This window comes from Rhinoderma darwinii, chromosome 2 (assembly GCF_050947455.1).
Source record: "Rhinoderma darwinii isolate aRhiDar2 chromosome 2, aRhiDar2.hap1, whole genome shotgun sequence".
Lineage (NCBI taxonomy): Eukaryota > Metazoa > Chordata > Amphibia > Anura > Rhinodermatidae > Rhinoderma > Rhinoderma darwinii.
The window spans coordinates 362,135,817-362,154,680 of record NC_134688.1 but is presented as its reverse complement, the minus strand read 5'-3'; the positions used below and the strand labels follow the sequence as shown (position 1 = coordinate 362,154,680).

Sequence of the window (18,864 nt, the reverse complement as noted above, 5' to 3'; positions counted from 1 at the left end):
GTGAAAAAACTGTGCGGTCAAAATGGTAACAACAACCCTAAATGAATTCCTTGAGGGGTGTAGTTTCCAAAATGGGGTCACTATTGGGGGATTCCTACTGTTTTGGCACCTCAACACCTCTTCAAACCTGGCATGCTGCCTAAAATATATTCTAATAAAAAAGAGGACTCAAAATGCACTAGGTGCTTCTTTGCTTCTAGGGCTTGTGTTTTAGTCCACGAGCGCAGTAGAGCCACATGTGGGACATTTCTAAAAACTGCAGAATCTGGACAACACATATTTAGTCGTGTTTCTCTGGTAAAACCTTCTGTGTTACAGAAAAAAAAATGAATACAATTGAAATTCTGCAAGAAAAATGAAATTTGCAAATTTCACCTCCACTTTGCTTTAATTCCTGTTAAATGCCTGAAGGGTTAAAAAACTTTCTAAATGCTGTTTTGAATACTTTGAGGGGTCTAGTTTTTAAAATGGGGTGTTTTATCAGGGTTTCTAATACATAGGCCCCACAAAGCCACTTCAGAACTCAAGAGGTACCTTAAAAAAAAGGCTTTTTAAATTTTCTTAAAAATATGAGAAATTGCTGTTTAAGTTCTAAGCCTTGTAACGTCCAAGAAAAATAAAAGAATGTTCAAAAAACGATGCCAATCTAAAGTAGACATATGGGAAATGTGAACTAGTAACTATTTTGGGTGGTATAACCGTCTGTTTTACAAGCAGATGCATTTAAATTCTGAAAAATGCAATTTTTTCAAAATTTTCTCTACATTTTGCAATTTTTCACCAATAAACACTGAATATATCGACCAAATTTTACCACGAACATGAAGCTCAATGTGTCACGAGAAAACAATCTCAGAATCGCTTGGGTAGGTTTAAGCATTCCGACGTTATTACCACATAAATTGAAATATGTCAGATTTGAAAAATGGGCTCTGAGCCTTAAGGCCAAAACTAGGCTGCGTCCTTAAGGGGTTAAGGTTATATTCACACACAGCAGATTTTTTTTTCCACAAAACATAAACAATTTAAAGCTTCTGACCTCTTTAGGGCATTAATTAACCCCTTAAGGACACGGCCAATTTGAGTTTTTTCATTTTTGATTTTTCCTCCCCACTTTCCAAAAGACATACATTTTTTATTTCTTCATTTTTCATGGCACCATTTACTGTACAGCATAATGTACTGGAGAGCAGAAAAAAATTATTTATGGGGTGATATAGCGATTATGCCATATGTTGGGGGGTTTTGCTTTGACGGCGTCCATTAGGAGGTAAAAACGACATATTCACCTTATTCTACAGGTTGATACAATTACGGTGATACCAAATTTATATGTTTGGTTTTATGTTTTACCACTTTTTAAAAAATAAAAATACAACTATTTGGTAAAAAAAAATTTGTGTCGCCATATTCTGAGAGACATAACTTTTTTATTTTTCCATCAATTTAGCAGTGTAAGGGCTTACATTTTGCGGGACGAGCTGTAGTTTTCACCGATATCATTTTGGGGTACATGTGAATTTTTTTATCACTTATTCCATTTTTTTTAGAGAACTAAGGTGAACAAAAAACATCATGTTTTATATATATATATATATATATATTTTTTTTTTTACGGTGTTCACCGAGTGGGTTAAACAACACTATATTGTGATAGTTTGAACTTTTATGGACGCGGCGATGCCAGTTATGTTAACTTTTATTTTTTGTTAACATTGCTTTAGGGGGAAAAAGTCAAAATGTTTTTTTTTTTTAACTTTAAATTGTATTTTTTTTTGGAACATTTATTTATTTATTTTTTACTTTTTTATTAGTCCCCCTAGGGGACTTGATCATTGAATCGCTTGCATGATATACTGCAATACTAATGTATTGCAGTATATCGTGATTATGACAGTCTCCTTTGAAGCCCTCCTTGAGGCAGGGCTTCAAAGGAGTACAAAGATGGCAGACCTGGGGTCCTTCATTAGGCCCCCAGGCTGCCATGATAACCATTTTCACCGGCCAATCACATCGCGGTTGGTGGCGATGGCGTGTTTGAGGGGGTGCACCCTAATTCTAACAATTTAAATGCCGCAGTCGCAATTGACCACGACATTTAAAGAGGCTCTGTCACCAGATTTTGCAGCCCCTATCTGCTAATGCAGCAGATCGGCGCTGCAATGTAGATTACAGTAACGTTTTTATTTTTAAAAAACGAGCATTTTTGGCCAAGTTATGACCATTTTCGTATTTATGCAAATGAGGCTTGCAAAAGTACAACTGGGCGTGTTGAAAAGTAAAAGTACAACTGGGCGTGTATTATGTGCGTACATCGGGGCGTGTTTACTACTTTTACTAGCTGGGCGTTGTGTATAGAAGTGTCATCCACTTCTCTTCACAACGCCCAGCTTCTGGCAGTGCAGACACAGCCGTGTTCTCCAGAGATCACGCTGTGTCGTCACTCACAGGTCCTGCATCATGTCGGCCACATCGGCACCAGAGGCTACACTTGATTCTGCAGCAGCATCAGCATTTGCAGGTAAGTAGCTACATCGACTTACCTGCAAACGCCGATGCTGCTGCAGAATCATCTGTAGCCTCTGGTGCCGACACGATGCAGGACCTGTGAGTGACGTCACAGTGCTGCACTGCCAGAAGCTGGGCGTTCTGAAGAGAAGTGGATGACACTTCTATACACAACGCCCAGCTAGTAAAAGTAGTAAACACGCCCCGATGTACGCACATAATACACGCCCAGTTGTACTTTTACTTTTCAACACGCCCAGTTGTACTTTTGCAAGCCTCATTTGCATAAACACGAAAATGGTCATAACTTGGCCAAAAATGCTCGTTTTTAAAAAATAAAAACGTTACTGTAATCTATATTGCAGCGCCTATCTGCTGCAATAGCAGATAGGGGTTGCAAAATCTGGTGACAGAGCCTCTTTAAGGTGTTAAACGTTCGGAATCAAAGTGATGTATAACACATCCGTCACCCGCTGAGTATGGAGGCAGCTCAGTCCGTGAGCCCACTTTGTACTTCACGTACATGGCATGTCATTAAGGGGTTAAACTATTCTGCTTTTTCTCCTCTGTATGGCTCACTCTGCTTTTACAGCGAATTCAAAACCATGCCAGATCTGTGGCCGCCTAAACTGAAATCTGCAAATATACGGTACAGTGTCTTCAAAGATCGAGTGGGGGGCCCACACTTTGTGAACTGCCATGGTACCCTTAATCCGCCCCTGATAAAAATATACACCTAAAAAGGGCAGACTTGATAGACCTGTAGGTTATTTTCTGCCATCAAATTCTATGCTTCCATGTTGTAGCAACGGTTCAACCTTAGTTGTCAAAGGAGCACATTTTTATGTAGGTTTAGGGGCAGACATACCATATGTTCAACCTACAGGGGCCCAGTAAGTAAGGAGGAGACAGGTAGTACCATCTTTAAAGCAGCTGCTTACTGTCATTTAGATTGCATGTAAGGAATTTATCTAGTGAATTTCATGGCAACATTTCTGTTTGTTTCTTAGAGACTTAAAAAAAATGCTCTATGAGATATATAGGAGAGGAAGGGGGTCTATATACTGTTCTTGTACAGAGGCCCTCTGCTGGCTGTGTCCGCCCTTGTGTAGCTTTGTGTTTGGCAGCAACCGGCTATCAAACAGATATCAAATATGTTTACCACAGCTTGAAATGTTGTTACCTCTCCATGCACATACATGAGTTGCTCCAGAAATGGATAATTAATATTTAGATAAAACATGCAAGTAGAATGATTTTTTTTACATTTACCAGTGGGCAACAAATAAACAAATCTTCTCCACTTTAATAGTGTTTGTTGGTAAGAAGTTAAATCTTTTTTCTTCCATTACATAAGACACAATAACCCACAAAAGCAAAATAAACAATTCTGCTGCTTGCACTGATTTATTGCATACTGTATGTATCTTATATGCTCTTTGAGTGCACTGAAGAAAGCCTTATCTATAAGAAATGTGGAAACACCCTAGTGAGTCACATAGAAGATACTACCAGAATACAATTCTAGCATCTCCTCTGCTGCCCTGCGGTATTAATTTTTCATAAGCATCCTGCATTAAAGGCTGGAGGTTTGCTTACCTTACACAACATGACAATGCTGAACTGATTTTTACTGAGAAGTCGTTTTTAAGTTCTAGATTAGATGCCAATCATAAAAAAACATAAATTGAAAATATATGGGGAAGTACCAATGCCTAATATTTTTCTCCATCTTCTCTTTGTCACTGTTTACAAGTGATCATTACTACAATTTCTTTCCGGCCGCAATACGGTATATGACAATAGTCCGTACAGCCCAATACAATATGGGAGAATATACCCCTGCTGTTCCATGGCTGTAAATGCTACTGCACCATCTAGAGGAGTTGTATAGTCATAAAATGCTATGCTAGGATGCAGCAGCCTGTCAGCAATACAGCGCGCAGAAAAAAAGTCCCTGTTTGTTCATCATAAATAATTTTAAATACAGTGTAAAATGTGCTCCCTATCAGTCAAACCAGGACTTCCCTTCTCTGCCTACATATAAAGGGACACTGTATAATGCTTCCTTTCCCCCTGCAGCTTCACAGCTGATCAAATGGGGTCTTAACAGCAGGATAACAGCAGTCAACTGCGCTATTGATTCCGTCAAAAACGGCGGAACCCTGTCACAACGGTGACAAACGGAAACCTTCAGCAAAGTTTCCGTCACCATTGATATCAATGGTGAGGGAAACGGAAGCCTAGGTTTCCGTTTGCCTTTCCGTTGAGGGGTTAACCCGACGGAAACCTCAGATGGAACCCCTCAACGGAAGGGCAACGGTGATGTGAACACAGTCTAAGTTAGTCAACAAATCTACTTTCAAGTATAAAGTCATAAACAGATCTAGATCTTGACACAGGTATAGCCATAAGTACTAGGCTAGGACTACACAGTGACTATAAGGTTGTTCGCTATAAGGGTATGTTCACACGCTAGACTAAAAACGTCTGAAAATATGGAGCTTTTTTCAAGGGAAAACAGCTCCTGATTTTCAGACGTTTTTTTTGGAGCTGTTTCCTATAGTGTCAATGAAAAACGGCTCCAAAAACGTCCCAAGAAGCGACCTGCACTTCTTTTATGTGGCCGTTTTTTAACGCAACCGTTTTTCAAAACAGCCACATAAAAAAATGGCCCGACGGAACAGAAAGCCGTTTTTCTCATTGAAATCAATGGGCAGATGTTTGGAGGCGTTCTGCTTCCAATTTTTCGGCCGTTTTTTGGGCGTTTACGAGACACAGTAAAATTGTGACATTACTGCAATGGCAATCTCAATATTTTCCTAGGAGAAAACAAGGATGCAGATGACCTTGCAACCATTGCTAAACGTTTACATGGTCTGATTTTTTGGTGATGCTCATAAGGTCGCCTGTGGCAAAGCCGCAATTTTACTGTGACTGACACGCGACCAAGTGTTGTTGTGTAGTCATAGACTTACTCCGACTGTCCACATCAGGCATATTTATTGTATCCAACCAATGACACATTATAGGTTATAGAGCTTATGTATGACTTTTTATGGTAGTTATTGCTCCATTATCTAATCATCTAAGAGTCATATTTTTATATTGTATTACAATCAGTAGAATAGCAATAGAGGTTGATCAGCAGTGACTGCAACAGAGCTCCAACATCTTAGAAGACCAATAGTCTACCCAGAAAAATAAGAAAGCAGGGTTACAAGAAGGTAAAAGACTCCTTCTGATCTCACAATAATGTTATCATAGCTGACAGAGCTATTTTACCTAGAAAAAAGTCATGTGTTTTCTAATGTACATACAAACTATATTGGATATCATAATTAGAAACAGTGGCATGGGAAGTCATTGTGCCCAAGTAACAGCCCAGGGCATCCAAGATACATCTCTGATTACTGTAAGTATTAAGGTATATTTACAGTGTTAGTAAATGTTATGTATAACTGTTCATACATGACCTCATTCTACTGGCCAATAGAAAAATCAGGTAAGGAATCAGACCATAAAGTTAAAAGATATACAATTTTTGCAAGCTCAAAAAGATTTCACAATAGACCTAAGAAAAGGTTTGAATGGTGCTCATGATTCAGCGGTGTCCATAAATAACATGAGAAGGACCCTCATACGAGATAGAAGATATTAGATCCCAACATGTAGATTGAAAGATTGCTTTTTAAAGAATTACAAATGTCCTTATATAAAACAGCTCAGAAATAATTACACAAAGTAACAAAAGTTTAATAAAGAGATCTACTGTATCTAATGCTCTCTTCATACCCAGGTCTGTACCTATAACAAGGGGACATCCATTACGTCTAGAGGTAAGAAGTTTTTGCCATCGGCACATAGGTATTTTTTCCTAATAGCTATATGTCATTGGATGTTTTGTTAAAGAGGCTCTGTCACCAGTTTATAACTTCCCTATCTCCTACCTAATGTAATAAATTTTAATATATTATCAAAGGTGTTATGGATAAGTGATTTTGACAAATACATTGGGAGTGTTACAGCTCATTTAAGTGTAGGTTCTCTTTTTACACCTAACTGTGTAATTATACAGAGCAGTGGAGAGCCATGTTGACACGTTGTGGATTCTGCGTCTAAATTCTGTCAGAATCTGATAGCATTCTGCCACAACTCATGTTAATGGGGTATTTATGCCCCATTCACATGCTCTGGGGAAAAAAAAATCAGTGTGGAATAATGAACCCGCCGGGGATTTTTCTGTTTATTGTGGAAACAGGGGCCATACACATGAGATAGATATCTGTCAAAAGCTCATTTGATTGACAGTGGTTTCTACCAACTCCACCATAAAAATCCAACATGCCCAATCCTTGTTTCTTTGAGATCTGTCAGGGAACAGTCAGGGGACCCCTATACACATTAGATGGTCGTCCGGCCCCACCGATGAGTTTGGATGACTTTTATCTAAAGTGCATGGCCAGCTTTAGTGCTGTCAGTCAACAATTGATTACTATTGAAAGTATTCTTGAGTATGGCATGCTGTTCTGGTTTGGGACTTTGACTAAGGACTTGAAATTGTTGAAGTAGATGACGTTTGCTCCATAAACAATTTTTGGGTCTTCTTTGCCATTACATTTGGAGATTTACAGTTCAAATTTAAGGGAAAGGTAGAGAATAATGACCAATAATAATGACCAATCATAATCACTGAGTCCCAAGATTGATATCGGTTCTCTCTTCAGGTACTGTCAATAAAATAAAGAACTAGAAGAATAGTTTGCATTAAAATTGTATTCTTTTTAAAAAATGCAGTGATTTTTTGAATTATCTCAGGGCTCAGATAGATGGATGTGCTTTATGAGAAGTCTTATAACGTTAGCCTGTGTGTGCTGCTTCTTGTGAAATATATTTATGCTTTTGTAAATCTCTAGTTGTGATCATAAACGAAGAGTAGTAAAGTGTCTGTTAGGTTATAGGACCTTAAGCTTTGACCTTCACCCCGGTGTAACATGTACTTTTATCATTTTTTAGCTGCTCGCAGACATTTGATTAAAGACGGTTGTAACAAATGACATTTTTATTTGCCTATTGGCAGCTTTTCAGCCATGAGCAATTGCAGTAGATATTAAATAAGATCAATTTCTGCCCCAAATTCAGTTAGAATAGATTTTCCAGGGTTTAGCTGGGATTGCTGTATGTTGACGGGAACATGGTCATGGACAAGCAATCTTTCACATGCACAGACTTTTAAAGGAATGGATTTTAGAAGATGTTAAGTAAGGCTTAGTGCCACTTGATCCACAAATAGATACATAACTGGAAAAGCCAAAGGTATATAGCAACATAAAAGTACATAATGTTATTGGCTGTGGCTAGCTTTATTTCTCTAGCACTATTAAATTCCTTTTATCTGGCATGCAATAATCAGAAATTCTGATAGTTCGGCACTTCCAGCACAAAACTGCAAGATAATCCTAAATTCTGTAAGACCACAGTAAGAAGAGATAACTAAATATAAGACTCAAATAAAAACAAACCAAGGTATAATGGCATTATTTGTGTTGTCATTTTATTTTAGAATGGCTAGGTTTCTAACCCTACAAGTAAATACTGTATATTTTCCAAACATTTTTCTATCATTAATAATTCAGAAAATCTAAGTATCTGCCAATCGATCTCAATAATGCCATATTAAAGGAATTTTAGGCTTGTTACCTTCTTTAGAGCTAGCTTTGGGCTTACCCACATTGATGAATAAAATGTACCTTTTAATGGTACTTGCACCATGCAGCTGTCACGGAGATAACAGATTACTCTGCTGTTTCCCTAGCTTGTCTTAACATCAGTAAATAGTTGAAATTATGCATTCGTTACAAACACTCAGTATCGCTGTATTTTGAAGTCATAAAAAGTGTATCTATCATAGAGGCAGGTTTTTCAGCTGCTATGGGGCCGGTGAAAATTGAGTGGGGTCATCTCAAGTTAACAACTTCCCCATGGGAGATGTGAATTTGCACAGGGTAATATTGGGCACGATAATGTTTAAATTCAAGCAGACACCTGCCTAGATATTTACAAAGACTTTTGAGCAAAAAATATTTACAATTTTTCTTACACAAACTCAGACTGCAAAATATGCCTCAGCAAGGGTATGGCTGTCAGATATATCCATCAAAATATTTTCCTTTCCTAAGTGCGAATGAGAATAATTGAACACAAATATTTTATCCATACTTCTTAACAATGTTTTTTTGTCAGTCATCAATTAATCCCAATATATAAGTGTGCTTTTCCTTAAGTTTAAATAAGGCTTTTAACATATTCATGCGTATATAATTGGATTTGACACACTTCATACATCGAGTTTTGACAAAACGAAGGCATATCAATTTCATTACAGGATATGGTGCTAAAATCTAGGTAGATTTAGTAGTACCTAAGTATGATATGGAAATCTTCATGGGTGATTTCTGCAAAGCTTGACACTGTGTTTGAGCCCTATGTTTGGCATACATAAGGCCGTTAAAAGCACCCGGTGTATGTATTCCAAACGTTGGCCCAACCCGTATCCATAGGGCTCCATTCACCCAATGGGTGACAACAGATTTTCTTTTATACATAGGTATACCTTTCTTTTTGCTGTATAGAAAGCATAGTCGACTCCGCTTTTCTATGCAGAGGCATCTTGCAAAAAAAAAACCATATACTGCAGGGTATATATGTTGTTTTTTTTTAACATGGAAGTCTATGGGTGACATATGCCATTGTATGCCTATTCAGTGGCACACATCAGAAACTTCACTCAGATGTATATGTCGGCAATACTCCCTATGTATAGGTCTGACGAAAGGCTCAGATGGGATGTGGACAGAGCCTAATAACGGAGTCCCATAATACCAGTTTACTGAGGCTACATAGTCGTGGATTATATTATTGGTGCTATGAGCTGTCAACCCTTTATTTAGTTTATATTCACTCATAATAAGTGAGAAACAGTACTCTATTAAGGGACTTAGTTATCATTGAGTGATCTGTAATTCACAGGAAGAGCCGAGGAAAAATCCATAATGGTCCAGACCATACAAATAGGTTCAAAACATTAGGTACACTCAGGAGACCAGGAATCTAATTCATGTAACTTCTCTTATTTCCTAGATTTACCCTTGAACACCTCCTGTCTGCTTCACAGACAGAACAACCACTATTCATATATCGTACCTTCACACCTTCATACAAGTTTGCGTGTGTGTCTGTGTATACTGTATGTATGTGTATAATGAATAGCAATGTATGACTGCATTACATCAAAGGGGACTACTATTCTCTGTTGTCAGTCTTCATTTCTAACCTGTAACTGTACTGCCATATGATACTACAAGCACTGTAATATAACATGATCCTCTGCTTTGTCCTCACCCACCAGCGTGTCCTGGATTGTAGATTACCGGGTTTATCTATCTGACCGCCTATGTGTCTATGTATATAAACACTTCATTAAACCATCTATCCACAGTCTCCTTCACTGAAATGTATTGACCACCATGCAGCACTGCGTGGTGAACAGCCTGCAGATGAACAGCAGTACTATGCTAGTATCAGTATGTTATGCACTTTGATATACCAAGGTAATATTCATAAATATATGAATAAGTATGGAAACATTTCTCTGATCTGTATATGTGGTATATAGCAGTTCACCTTTCTTAGGCTATATGGCAGATTTTTCCAAAATTCAATACTGATTTGCTTGGGAATCTATGACAAAAATATAAGGCTGATCCACAGATTTCTGCCACCTTTTTGAAGTTTAATTTTCCGTGAATTAACGTTCAGACTAACTCCATTCAATTTTCAATCTTGCATGCGGAAAATCACACCCCATATGGACAACGTGGCGTTTTCACATTACAAATCCATAAGATGCTTTTTGTAAGAGATTTTCACGTGTATTTCCACATAAAAAATGCTATGTGAACAAGGTCTTAAGATAACCATAGACGTGGGAAAACCTGACAGACAGATATTTGTTCAGGCATTACTTATTAGTCCCCGTTTAAGAATCAGGTTTTGGCAGAACATGTTATTTTTCAATAGGGAAGGGGGAATAAGTGCCTGACACTGGTAATGTCCAGTAGAAACATAAATATAGGAGAGGAAAATCCATCCTTTACTGTCCCATCAACGACATTAGATCAAGGGTTTGCCAAGCTCCATAGATGTTACGATTATTGGCAGATCCCCTCAAAATCAGCAGGACTTACCATCTTTTTAAAGGCTCAGTTTTACACTCAAACATAAGATTTTTGTCAAGATTATAGAGTACCTGGACTTTAAAAGACCCTTCTGTCTCTTAAGAAGACACCAGTTTTATAAATGTCACATGCAGTGATGGACCTGCAGCCATAGCAGCTGCTATAGAGCTTGTTGGCTCAGGGGGCAAGGGACAGCACACATTGTTCTGATGTGCAGCACTTTCCTCTCCTCCTCATGCCACCGGTTGCCCTGAGGCCCGCCCTTAGCCTGCTCACAGCTCCCCCCGCTTGGAGCATAGTTCAGCACTGAGACCGATGGCACACAGGACACAGGGCAGGGAGGATGCAAGACAAGAGGAAGACAGTCTACAACAGGAATGCAAGTCGACACAAGGATTTACCACGAGGGTGGGAGGACGCAGGGACCTCGGAAGACATACAAACTCACCACACAACAGGAAAGACAATGTAGTATGCCAGCGGGGGTTTGCCCCTCCTATAAACGTCCTGACGCTGGCCTGCGCTCAGGACTTAGTATGGCTGCAGGTGCAGCAGCACCCAGAAGAGAAAGGAGCACAGCTCACAAATGAAAGAGACCATCTTTAGGGAAGCATACGTCAGTCCTTTTGACACTGTCACAATATAAGTTCCATTTACAACATACCAGTGCAAAATGACGGCTGTGCCACAGGGTCTGGAGGGTAGGTAATATCTGGGCTTGAGAACAGCTGCAGAATAATATTATGCCTAAAGCCGGGAAACAAAAGCTTTGCATAATCCATCACCTGGATGAAAAATAAACAATGCTATTTTCATAGCATCCAGTTATTCTCTATACAGACCATACTCCATATTGTTCCCTTTTAAGACACATTAACTCCTTCCCGCAAGTGGACACAACTGTACGTCTATTATAGCGGTGCGTTCCAGCAAACAGATGAAATAGTGGATGGTGCGGGCACAGGAGTTGTGCCCGCGACATTCACAGTGGGTGCCAGCTGTAATATACAGCCGACATCCCGCTGATATGGTTGGGATCGGAGATAACTCCAATCTTGTGTGTTTGTCCTCTTAAATCCTGTGTCAGTAGCGCGGCATCTTGGTGGGTCAATTCAAAACTTTGCTATGGGGCCAAGTCTTTTCTAGTTATGCCCCTAGGTACATGGTGAGGGGGGACTGATACAGATTTTGCATTGCAGCTCAGGAGCTTCATGTTACGTCCCTGCTGCTGGGTGAGGATGAGAGAGGATGCAGCTGCGGAACCAGTCACTAGAGGAAACTGTTTATTTTAGCATGGAATCACGGGTGGTAAGGCACAGGCTTACAATGTTCTAATGGGATGTTCCAGCGCAAAAAGTTTAAGAAGCCCTGCACTAGTCAATTACATAATTCTGTGTGTCAAATACATATATTACAAAGTGCCATATTTTTATATTTTACAGCTTTTGGCCCCAACTTGTCCAAAATTGAACTCGAGCTATACAATTCTATAAACTAACTTTATATGACCCCATGATCACAAACAACTTGCAGTATCAATCTATACAATAAAATACCCATATATTCATTGTTGCGATTGGTGCAAATCATTGCAGTGGAGGTTATTTCCAATGGTCACTAGTAAACACTTTGAGACAGTATATGTATATAAAGAATATATAACAGAATGCAAACTTTATCTGTTGGCTCCTTCATTTAATGGCAAAACCTTCTTTCTCTTCAAGCAAGGCCTTTGTCTTACACTGCAGAATACAGCGAGTGTATGCATGGTATCACCTCTGATTGCTCTGGGCCTTTGAGTCCTTAAACATAAGATTAAAAGCATCCTAGTTTTATTCTGTTATTTATGTTCTGTTCTGACTTTTACATTTACGGCTGATCATTAATTTAGCCAACATGACCATCGTACCAGCTTCAAAGCAGCAGTACTAGATAATTTGTAAATAATTTAGGAGGCAGTTAGAGCAAACAAACATCAACATGTCCCCTGCTCCATTTGATTTCTAGTCCATTTCCAAGGTGAAAAAGAAAACTGAAAATTATTCTACACTTCAATTTATTTGTTTAATTTTGCCAATTTGTGTTACAAACAGTTAGATCAAGTTTAATCAGTGAAGCCATAAACCTTTCTTAGTAAGTAGATGTATTGAAAAGACCTTGGTAGAGGTGAGGAATAATGTTTTCAGTTTAAGGTTTCAAAAGTAGTAGGATTTATAGAATATCTGATGTGCTCATATTAAAAAAAAGAATTTGGCTATTTTTTGAATCTCTCTTTCTAGGAAAGTCGGGTGACAACCTATAGTGCCAGCCCCCAGGGTTTGTCATTCAGCTTCCAAGAATAGTTAATGGCTCCAATATCAATTAAAGGTGCGCTATAATAAAAACAACCAATGTCCATGTGTCTTTATAGGGCATATGGATGTCAGAGGATGTCAGATGAGCCAGGACAGAAAGCTGCTACAGTGCATCCTACTTTATGAGAGAACCCCTTTAATAACTAGGCAGATAAGCAGTTCAAGACTCTAAAAGAGTTGGGGATCAACCCTTGTAATGGAGACCATATTGGTTGACACCAAGCTTCCAAATAAACCGATAAACATAAGAGTTTTTAACAACTAACAATTTTTATTGTTTATTTTATTGTCTCATTTAGGAGAAATGTTTGTCATAGGTTTGAACATCTGTCAACTTTTAGATGTTACGCTGAAAACTATATATATAGATCTATATCTATATATATATATATATATATATATATATATATACATATATATATACATATATATAGTTTCCTACGTACCATCTAAAGGTTGATATATATATGAATATATATTTATATGCATAGTTTCAGAGGTTAATTAATAAAGACTTGTGGGGAATATTCCTGGATAGTAAACCATCAGTGCCATCTAGTGAATGTTTTATCATGAAAATAGTATATTTTATAATCTCCAAAATAAACTTTGCCTGTCATATTTCAATATTTTCAGTAGTAGTCAATAATCTAGAATGGTCATTTAAACTGGTTTGTTGGACTATAGTATCATCTTGTCAAGAGCAATGCTCTGCCTCACAGTATTAAGATATTCACCTGCATACAACAATAGAGTCATGTGGTACTGTATACAGAATTAAATCAACATAAAGTTGGGGTTAATGTATAATGGGATTATTATCATCTATTGTTAATTGAATGTTCAGAATCTATCTTCGAAACCTTTGGATTGAGCTTTATAAGAGGTCCACTATCATCAAGGCCCTATCAGTAAGAAGACCCTTTGTAAATGGGTCCACAAGACTGTCATTACACTACTTCCTAGGTGTACTTGCATGATATGCATACTTACAAATCATCAAAAAAGCATCTATGTTGCATAAATAAGCTTACATGGAATCAACCACTGAGTCTTTTGACAACCATAAAGTCATATTGATAGCGAAGTTAAAAAACGTTAATTGAGCTGCTATGTGAAAGTTGACTTGCGATGGTATAATAATAATAATAATAATAATGATGATGATGGTGATGATCATACCAAAGCAATGACATAGGCTTGATTTTACAATTATACATCTCTCGATTCATTCCAGTTTTTTTAAAGATTGTATTTTATTTGGCTCCTTTATTTTCACAGCTAGCCAGAGTGTATTGGTCATGCACGGCAGCAGTTGGAATCTTTGTGACACCTGCACTTTCTCTACCACTTTTCAAGGTCACTTGTGCTCCGGCTTTTTAATGTAGAGACATGACATCCTTATTTTATCATCTCAACGTCTCTCTACACACCTGCTAAAGGTATACACTGGCTACAAATGTTTTTCACAAACTTATTTGATATTTACATTGATACTAAAATACATAAATTTACAATTTAGAAATAATGAAACTTTTTAAATAATAAATATTTATTCAAAATATTAATGTATTAACCTTTAATGTCAACATTTTGACTTAACGAATTCTAAAAAATTTCAGACAATATAATTTATACTTCTGTGATTTTTTGGGGGGCAGGATAATGTAAAGAGGAGTTGTAAAATATGAGGTGTTGGAAGAGATTTGTGTTCACTTAGTACTATTATACCATTTAGTCAAAAAGGTTGCCCACTATAAATGGAGAATTTGCATAATTTTTTTTAATATTCAGTCTCCTTAGACTTAACAAATATCACCGCAATGATTCACCTTCCTGTGAGTAAGGCTCGGGTGCCTGAGTCACATTAAAAGCACACGAAACCTAAGGAAAGCATCTAATATCACTGCTAATATCGTCCTTACACACATATATATATATATATATATATATATATATATATATATATATATGTAAATGTTTCTGAAATTTCTCAGACCTGGAAATATGTGAGACATTTCTTGACATTTCTTGAGACTTTCCGTCAGTAATCCCCTTTAGGGACACTTCAGTCAGCCTCTTCCAACCTTACCTCATCAAGACAACCCTTTTTTTATTTGGTGACGGTCTGCTGATCAGCTGATTGCTGCGTATGACCCCAGCTACTTAACCCCCCCCCCCCCAGTAAACAGCAGATACCAGGAGAGTAATGAATGACTGACTATGTAATACATGGACAGTAGGGGTTCACCATAGTAAGAGCGGCTATTCATTGGTGTCTCTCTGATCTGGTTAATAAAGGGGGTTCCCTCTATGACGTCCATATGTCCTAGTAGGGAATTGGAAAGTGTCCCTAATATTGTTTATTGCCATGCTAGAAATACCTGCTGCTCCTACAGGTCTTTTTTTTTATTAGGCCTCACCTTTAGGCGAAGGTTTACCTGGATAAGATAATTTTCCTAAAGTCAACTGATACACAAAGTCAATGCACATTCTGCATTTCATTGCCTAAGACGAAGGCTACAGTGGCCAAGAAGATGATATCTGGTTTTCCATCTTGTATTGAAATAGTTCATTCCAAAGAAAATTCATCGAGCATCAGTATCTGCTTCCAAAGTCCATCAGTTACTGTGAGTGCTATAAAGCTGTGAAGTTTCCTTTTACCTGACAGTTTTACTTCTGGCTGAAAATGCCCTGAAGCTACTAAGGAACGCCTCATTATCAGACCCAAGGCTGAGAACAGCATAGCCTTGTATTTCTTACTTCACCATATGTGCTGTGATAAATAGCTAAATATAGCACTGGTTACTATAACCTAATAAGCAGATGAAGGACTCGTCAATGCCTTCTAAGATGATAGATGATATATTCCCATCCAGGGTTAAACTGTCAGTCATCCTTTATTTTTTATTTTTTTATAAAGCCAGAGGATTCCCATCGGGATTTTGCAAATCTTGGCCTGGATGAAAAATAACTAGAAAAGGCTCATTCTCCTCAGGTATGAAAGGCCTGCGATGCTACAGAATGTTTTTTTCTTAAAATTCGCCTTAGAATGACAAAAGAAAAAATAAATCAAGTATCAATGTCATAGCGTTTAAATAATCCTTTCAATGCTAAATGAATGAATGAGAGTAATACTAAAGGAATTGGGCGATTATTGAGAGGAAGACGTCAATTTAATTAACTTTAGGAAAGTTTTAGATCTAAACATGGAAAATGACAGACGTACAGTTTTATTTCTTATACTTGCTTAAATCTTCGATTTCTTAAACTATGCTCCCAACATGCCTTTTATATATTTTCATTGATAATCTTCACAACTCACCGTTCCAGGCAAGGTAGATGGCAAAGTACCTCACAAATAGACACACTTATACACATATAAACAAACAAACATACATACATACATACATACATATGTAACAAACATATACCAATAAACACGCACACACACAGATACAACCAAATAACACTTGGAAATATAAAAGCCCGGCTGTAGCAATCTTGAAAATGTCTAAAATTACCCCTTCTTTCTCCAGACACATTCGCAGTAGCTTTAAAAAAAAAAAAAAAATATATATATATATATATATATATATATATATATATATATATATATATATATATATATATATATATAGCTTTATTATATTAATTTAGTACACGAACAATATATATATACATATATATTTATATAGATTGATATATAATGGATAGATGGATTAATAGATGATAGATAGATAGATAGATAGATAGATAGATAGATAGATAGATAGATAGATAGATAGATAGATAGATAGATAGATAGATAGATAGATAGATAGATATGAGATAGATAGATAGATAGATAGATAGATAGATAGATAGATAGATAGATAGATAGATAGATAGATAGATAGATAGATAGATAGATAGATAGATAGATAGATAGATAGATAGATTCTAAAGATATATATTAATTTAAATATACCTTCTTAAAATTAGTTTGCATGAAGTATGTACTTGCTAGTACTCTCTCTCTCTCTCTCTCTATATATATATATATATATATATATATATATATATATATATAAATTGGGAAAAATAAAATTTCACGTAAAATGTTTCACCGTTCGCATTTCTTTTATAATTGGATAAATGCTTTCACTAGACTGGGTCCATGAAAATGTGAAAGGCATTTTAATATAACACAGTTAAGAGCCAGAGGCATAATACATTACTATACCAAGATTTTTACATACAATATGCAGGACATCAAAGTACCTGAACTGCATACCACATACACCGTATCATCAGGAATTCAGCTGATGTGCTTAAAAGCCAAGTCTAAAATGCTTTGTTCTGATTTTTCTATAGAATGAAACCTCAGATAGCGAACTCATTCCCACAATTAACCAGGTGCTTTGATTCCTGAACAAGGCGAATACAGAGGAGCATGAAAGTAGTGTTACATGCGAAGCATAGAGGCAAACTTTATGCTGATTCTCCCTCCAGATCATTAACATGTCTGAATGATTGATTACAGGAAATAAATTGCTCTATAAATGATTGCAAAAAATTATGAGGGGGCTGGGGGCATCGGAGGGTGCCTTGGCATTTTAATTTTCATGAATTTTTATACCAGTATTACCACTCTGTATCCTACATATGCACCGCACAGACACCTGTGTTTGATTAACACACTGATTCCTATCATAAATCAAGCAGAAGTTGAAATGTTCATCCTCAGCAGCTGCACTCACATAGAGGGGAATATAGCTAGATGTGACCTACCTGTGCTCTTTCTTTAAAATCAATATCCATCAAAGATCCCAGTTATGTTTCCATGTTTGTGGAAGGGTACATCTTCCTCTCAAAGCGAACTCAACAAACTTATCTCATTCTTCAAGCCCAAGGTTGCATTCCCCCATCCATTAGCTATCCAACAGAAAGGGACAAAGAGGAAGAAAGAAAAAAGAAAGCAGGTGACCAAAATGGGTTCTCCACAGGAACTCCTGGTGCCACCTCCCAACTGCTTTCTATGCTTTGCAGAAAATCAGAGTTTCCGTCTAATCCAAAGTGGAGTGTAGATGAGGTCCATAGGTAAAGCACACAGGTACCTTGCTTTACCTTAGATGTGGACTGTGTGTGTGAGCAGAGGAGTCCCGGAGATGCTAATTCAGAAAATGTTGTCTGGTCCGCCTGCACTGTAATTTGAAAGAGATGCAGCCTGTGGTACCACAGAGAAATGCATTAGGCTTTGACTTCATTGGCAGCCTTAGCTTAAGCAGAATCTTCAGGGACTGGGAAGGAGGTAGGATGGGATGTGAGTGCTGTGGAAGAGGCACAGTGTCCCCTAGTGGCTTCTCTAGTTATAACATAGACATTTTGCAAAATTGCATGCTGTAGTCTGAGATGTGGTCAATGTGAATGATTTACAAGGACATTTCTGGATCTATTCATAATACCTATGATTAGTAGTAACAGCAATAGTCGTAGTAGATGCCTGTACAAATTGGGTAATACTAATATCCTACATACTGATAGACGTATTCAAGAAAACTCCAGTATCTTTTCTCATTTTGCCATTGGCAGATAATAAAGACAAAATAGACTACATTTTAAATATAAGCATGGTTTAATGTTGTTCCTCAGCTGTGTTACTATGTACATAATGTAGAATAATAAGGACATGTTGGAGGATTTACATGTTACCATCACAATCACATTACAGTTTTTATGCATAAACGATCACATTTTAACACCAATGTAGAATACTTTAATTG

At 37.3% G+C, this 18,864-nt stretch overlaps 1 protein-coding gene across 1 annotated transcript in view; it reads right to left on the bottom strand.

Moving 5' to 3' along the window:
- The window catches only part of TAFA3 (TAFA chemokine like family member 3), a 408,856-nt gene extending 390,512 nt beyond the window's left edge, over window positions 1-18,344 (bottom strand). Inside the window, exon 1 of the mRNA XM_075853849.1 lies at window positions 17,873-18,344. The gene's annotated coding sequence lies outside the window, so the exon portion shown is untranslated. The remainder of the gene's footprint in view (window positions 1-17,872) is intronic.
- Between the last annotated feature and the right edge of the window lie 520 nt (window positions 18,345-18,864).